Here is a 6555-nt window from a genome sequence, read left to right on the forward strand (position 1 = left end):
CTTGTGTGACGATCGTCTGAAGAAGTAGACCAAGGTGCAGCGTGGTCAGTGTTCATGATCTTTAATACTCAGATCACCAAACAACAAAAGGAATAACGAACGTCACGTTCTGCCGGCTTCACAGAGCTAACAAAAAACAAGAGCTCACAACACAGGTGGGAAAACAGGCTGCCTAAGTACGATTCCCAATCAGAGACAACGATAGACAGCTGCCTCTGATTGGGAACCGCACTCGGCCAAAACCAAAGAAAAACAAAACATAGAATGCCCACCCCACATCACACCCTGACCTCACCAAATAGAGAAATAAAACGTCTCTCTAAGGACAATGACACTTGTCAATAGTAGAAGGGGCTGTTTATAGACGCGTCTTTGTGTTTGGAGAATCTGCAGAGAGAAGAATGAGGTGGTCGTGTACATTACTGTTGGAGTCTTGATTTTGATACCTTTCAGTGTTCCTTTGCTGGTTTCTGTCCCCCCATCTTGTTGTGTTCCGTAACCGCAAGGTGTCCCCTCCCTCATACGTGTGTACCCACAATGCTTTGGGGTATTTGTCAGCAGGGCACTGTGAAAGGACTCCACATGACCTGAAGTTTTACAAAGATTAAAAGGTACAAAGAGAAGAGGGGTAGACTAAATTCACGACATGGTCCATAAAAACACGACTCAATTCATGTGTATTCCATGCTGACGGTAAATGGAGCTATCTTAGCCGTCGGCTTGTAAATATTTTGTCCAACTTACCTTCACCGTGTGCAGAGCTAAGGGGTTGGAAGCACATGTTGGTGGAATCAGATTCTATGACCACACCACTAATTATATTGATCTCTATTAGACTGGCTAGTTAAGCATACCTAACATGGACATTTCAATATCGTCAACTTGCCGTTAGCTTACGAGCATCACTAAATTGGCAGCAAGGTTGCTAGTTAGCCAGCTGAGACTGCCTGTGAACCGACCATAGACAAGTTATACACATTCATCATCGCTACCAACACACAAACCGAGAGTGAGCTAGCTATATATCGACAATTTTATTTTTCCCAGACAAGGGTGGAACAGATGGCTACCAGATTGAGCTACTCTTATTTGCTAACATTAGCTAGTTTACGTTAGCTACCACCAGTCAAAGATAGAACCAACATGGCTCATACCTCTGCTGAAGGTAGCTACCAGTCCAGCAGTGACTACCACGGCACAGGCCAAATTGATTGACGGTGTGTGTATATCAAAATATATAATTTAGCTGATAACTATTTGCCATTGGCAGAGTCATGGTGAAATCTCCCTTTAAACAATTAATTGACCTGTCTAAATAGAGTTATAGTAATTGATTAGTAATATTGTTATAGTAATTGATTAGTAATAGTTATAGTAATTGATTAGTAGCTCAGTTGGTAGAGCATGGCGCTTGTAACGCCAGGGTAGTGGGTTCGATCCCCGGGACCACCCATACGTAGAATGTATGCACACATGACTGTAAGTCGCTTTGGATAAAAGCGTCTGCTAAATGGCATATATTATTATTATTATTATTAGTAAGTCTGAGAATTAGTAGGACCTCATTTTTTTAAAGCAGACTTTTCTCTCTTTCTGTGTGTGTGTGTGTGTGTGTGTGTGTGTGTGTGTGTGTGTGTGTGTGTGTGTGTGTGTGTGTGTGTGTGTGTGTGTGTGTGTGTGTGTGTGTGTGTGTGTGTGTGTGTGTGTGTGTGTCAGGATGGGAGTTTTAGGGTTCTGGCTGTGGCAGGATCTACGCCAGATCAGCTTCTATTTCATGGACATCCTGGTCTCCAGCCTCCGCAGAAACCTACAGATCAGGTACAACACAGACAGAACAACACAGATCAGGTACAACACAGACAGAACAACACAGATCAGGTACAACACAGACAGAACGACACAGACAGATACACAGAAACACTAGAGATTCATATTTTGTGTCTGTGTCAGACCACTATGTACAGCACATCCTGTGTGTATATATCTGGTGTGTGTGTGCATGAAGTGTGTGTGTTCTCAGGGTACGACCACCTCTCTTCCTGTCCGTGATGACATAGGTGCGGGCGGGGGTACGAGGGTCTGGAAGAGACCCCCCAGGGACAGATGTGTTCCACCCTCCACCTCTCCTCTTTCTCACCACCTCTCTCCGTCCTCTCCTCCCTCACCAGACTCCATCACAATCTTACTCCGCTTGGATCTGGAGCGAGAGAAGGAGGCGGAGACGGCCCCCACCATACCTCTCTATCCTGGGCTGAAAGAGGGGAGGATGAAGAAAGAGAGACCTTGGTTGACCCCCCCAGGCACCCCATCCTAATAAAACAGACCTTGGTTGACCCCCCCGGGACCCCAATGTAATAAAACAGACCTTGGTTGACCCCCCTAGCCCCCCATCCTAATAGAACAGACCTTGGTTGACCCCCTAGCCCCCCATCCTAATAAAACAGACCTTGTTTGACCCCCCCTAGCACCCCATCCTAATAAAACAGACCCTTGGTTGACCCCCCCTAGCACCCCATCCTAATAAAACAGACCTTGGTTGACCCCCCTAGCACCCCATCCTAATAAAACAGACCTTGGTTGACCCCCCTAGCACCCCATCCTAATAAAACAGACCTTGGTTGACCCCCCTAGCACCCCATCTTTATAATAGGGTATTCACACTAGACTAAACAGATTCTGTAAAGACCTTGAGAGAATACCCTCGGACAGACCGTTTACAAAAATATAAAATGCTAACTTCTTACGTCTCGACCTCTACCTACATGCTTAGCCATGAGAATTCAGAAATCAGAATTTATGCAGACTAAAATAGTTGCCTAGTGAACCAAAATATTAAAGGACAAGCATTAAGCTTACCACATGCTTCCTAGTCGAACCAGTTTGACTATATATTAAGATGTCATATTGTGATGCTTTGGAGCAGAGGAGAGTTTTCTTCTTCCGTCTGTTCCAAGTACACACTTTATTTTAGTTTTAATCTTGAGGCTTGTCGGAATTCAGTAGCCCAAGTGTTTTGGCCAACAGCAGGGATTTTTCAATGAACTGTGTCATTTTCATGCACATTTTGTCCACTTGAGAAATACTGCACCAACGTCTTATTTAGACGTAGAACTGTGTGACAGATCTTCTCGGCAAAAACGGCAAAATTAATTACCAATTTTTTTTTTGGGGGGGGTAATTTTAGATTAATTTAAACTATTTCGAGCAAGCAAAGGTATTTGAAGGAATTATCCATAGGCATTCCCTTCACCTAGCCGAGTTCTGCTAGGAACTAACCAAACCTACTGTATGTATGCAAACTCTTTGAGCCGATGTCAACCTGGTTTTTTGTAGTCGACTCCCAGTGGTCAAGGAGTCGAGGGAATCAACTCTTTTGGAGTCGACTCCCAGTGGTCAAGGAGTCCAGGGAATCAACTCTTTTGGATTCGACTCCCAGTGGTCAAGGAGTCCAGGGAATCAACTCTTTTGGATTCGACTCCCAGTGGTCAAGGAGTCCAGGGAATCAACTCTTTTGGAGTCGACTCCTAGTGGTCAAGGAGTCCAGGGAATCAACTCTTTTGGATTCGACTCCCAGTGGTCAAGGAGTCCAGGGAATCAACTCTTTTGGATTCGACTCCCAGTGGTCAAGGAGTCGAGGGAATCAACTCTTTTGGATTCGACTCCCAGTAGTCAAGGAGTCCAGGGAATCAACTCTTCTGGAGTCGACTCTCCACCACTATTATCAACTGCCCCAGTGAATTGTTAACTTTTTCAGTCACAATTAGCTTTTTTTCATGTAGTTATTTGCATGTTATTGATAAAAATGAAGGTAGGCCGAAAAATAATATAGAAGCTAGCTATTGTTTAGGTAATGTTGGTTGACGTCAGCATTCAGCTAACTAATTAGCTAACTTAGCTAGTAAGTTAGCTGTATGTGGAGAGGATGCAGACAATTTGTTTAGCCTGCTACCTAGCTCTGTATAATATGAATTACACTGTTTAATAACGTTATTGTTATAGTCGTATGAGAGGGGTAAACGTTCATTTTTTTCAATGTTGAAATGACATGATGAAGCAAATGTTGTTAGCTAACGTTAGCTAGCTAGCTAGCAGCTGAGTGTATAGATGAGAAAATAAACCATTGAAACGTCTGCACATGCTTGTGAATTATTACATTATTCAAGAGTGTAATATGGTTTCGTTGAACAAACACAACAGTGAATACTTAGTTGTGTCCTTGTACTTAGTTCCGTTAGTGGTGCGTGGGGGAAATCACTGAGGAAGCCAAGCCAGTTACAATACAAATATTACAACGTATGTTGTGATGTTTGCTCTATAACCCCTTTCGTTAATATACCACTGTGATAGACAATAAGGCCCGTGATGAGGCTCTATAACCCCTAAGCCACTGTGATAGACAATAAGGCCCGTGATGAGGCTCTATAACCCCTAAGCCACCGTGATAGACAATAAGGCCCATGATGAGGCTCTATAACCCCTAAGCCACCGTGATAGACAATAAGGCCCGTGATGAGGCTCTATAACCCCTAAGCCACCGTGATAGACAATAAGGCCCGTGATGAGGCTCTATAACCCCTAAGCCACCGTGATAGACAATAAGGCCCATGATGAGGCTCTATAACCCCTAAGCCACCGTGATAGACAATAAGGCCCATGATGAGGCTCTTACAACCCCTAAGCCACCGTGATAGACAATAAGGCCCATGATGAGGCTCTATAACCCCTAAGTCACCGTGATAGACAATAAGGCCCGTGATGAGGCTCTATAACCCCTAAGTCACCGTGATAGACAATAAGGCCCATGATGAGGCTCTTACAACCCCTAAGCCACCGTGATAGACAATAAGGCCCGTGATGAGGCTCTATAACCCCTAAGCCACCGTGATAGACAATAAGGCCCGTGATCAGGCTCTTACAACCCCTAAGCCACCGTGATAGACAATAAGGCCCGTGATGAGGCTCTATAACCCCTAAGCCACCGTGATAGACAATAAGGTCCGTGATGAGGCTCTATAACCCCTAAGCCACCGTGATAGACAATAAGGCCCGTGATGAGGCTCTATAACCCCTAAGTCACCGTGGTAGACAATAAGGCCCGTGATGAGGCTCTATAACCCCTAAGTCACCGTGATATGTAAGTCGCTCTGGATAAGAGCGTCTGCTAAATGACTTAAATGTAAATGTAAATGTGATAGACAATAAGGCCCGTGATGAGGCTCTATAACCCCTAAGCCACTGTGATAGACAATAAGGCCCGTGATGAGGCTCTATAACCCCTAAGTCACCGTGATAGACAATAAGGCCCGTGATGAGGCTCTTACAACCCCTAAGTCACCGTGATAGACAATAAGGCCCGTGATGAGGCTCTATAACTAAGCCACCGTGATAGACAATAAGGCCCATGATGAGGCTCTATAACCCCTAAGCCACCGTGATAGACAATAAGGCCCGTGATGAGGCTCTATAACCCCTAAGCCACCGTGATAGACAATAAGGCCCGGGATGAGGCTCTATAACCCCTAAGCCACCGTGATAGACAATAAGGCCCATGATGAGGCTCTATAACCCCTAAGCCACCGTGATAGACAATAAGGCCCGTGATGAGGCTCTATAACCCCTAAGCCACCGTGATAGACAATAAGGCCCGTGATGAGGCTCTATAACCCCTAAGCCACCGTGATAGACAATAAGGCCCGTGATGAGGCTCTATAACTAAGCCACCGTGATAGACAATAAGGCCCATGATGAGGCTCTATAACCCCTAAGCCACCGTGATAGACAATAAGGCCCGTGATGAGGCTCTATAACTAAGCCACCGTGATAGACAATAAGGCCCATGATGAGGCTCTATAACCCCTAAGCCACCGTGATAGACAATAAGGCCCGTGATGAGGCTCTATAACCCCTAAGCCACCGTGATAGACAATAAGGTCCGTGATGAGGCTCTATAACCCCTAAGCCACCGTGATAGACAATAAGGCCCATGATGAGGCTCTATAACCCCTAAGCCACCATGATAGACAATAAGGCCCGTGATGAGGCTCTATAACTAAGCCACCGTGATAGACAATAAGGCCCATGATGAGGCTCTATAACCCCTAAGCCACCGTGATAGACAATAAGGCCCGTGATGAGGCTCTATAACTAAGCCACCGTGATAGACAATAAGGCCCATGATGAGGCTCTATAACCCCTAAGCCACCGTGATAGACAATAAGGCCCGTGATGAGGCTCTATAACCCCTAAGCCACCGTGATAGACAATAAGGCCCGTGATGAGGCTCTATAACCCCTAAGCCACCGTGATAGACAATAAGGCCCATGATGAGGCTCTATAACCCCTAAGCCACTGTGATAGACAATAAGGCCCGTGATGAGGCTCTATAACCCCTAAGCCACCGTGATAGACAATAAGGCCCGTGATGAGGCTCTATAACTAAGCCACCGTGATAGACAATAAGGCCCGTGATGAGGCTCTATAACCCCTAAGCCACCGTGATAGACAATAAGGCCCGTGATGAGGCTCTATAACCCCTAAGTCACCGTGATAGACAAT

The sequence above is a fragment of the Oncorhynchus gorbuscha genome, linkage group LG03 (genome assembly GCF_021184085.1).
Source record: "Oncorhynchus gorbuscha isolate QuinsamMale2020 ecotype Even-year linkage group LG03, OgorEven_v1.0, whole genome shotgun sequence".
Taxonomy (NCBI): Eukaryota; Metazoa; Chordata; class Actinopteri; order Salmoniformes; family Salmonidae; genus Oncorhynchus; species Oncorhynchus gorbuscha.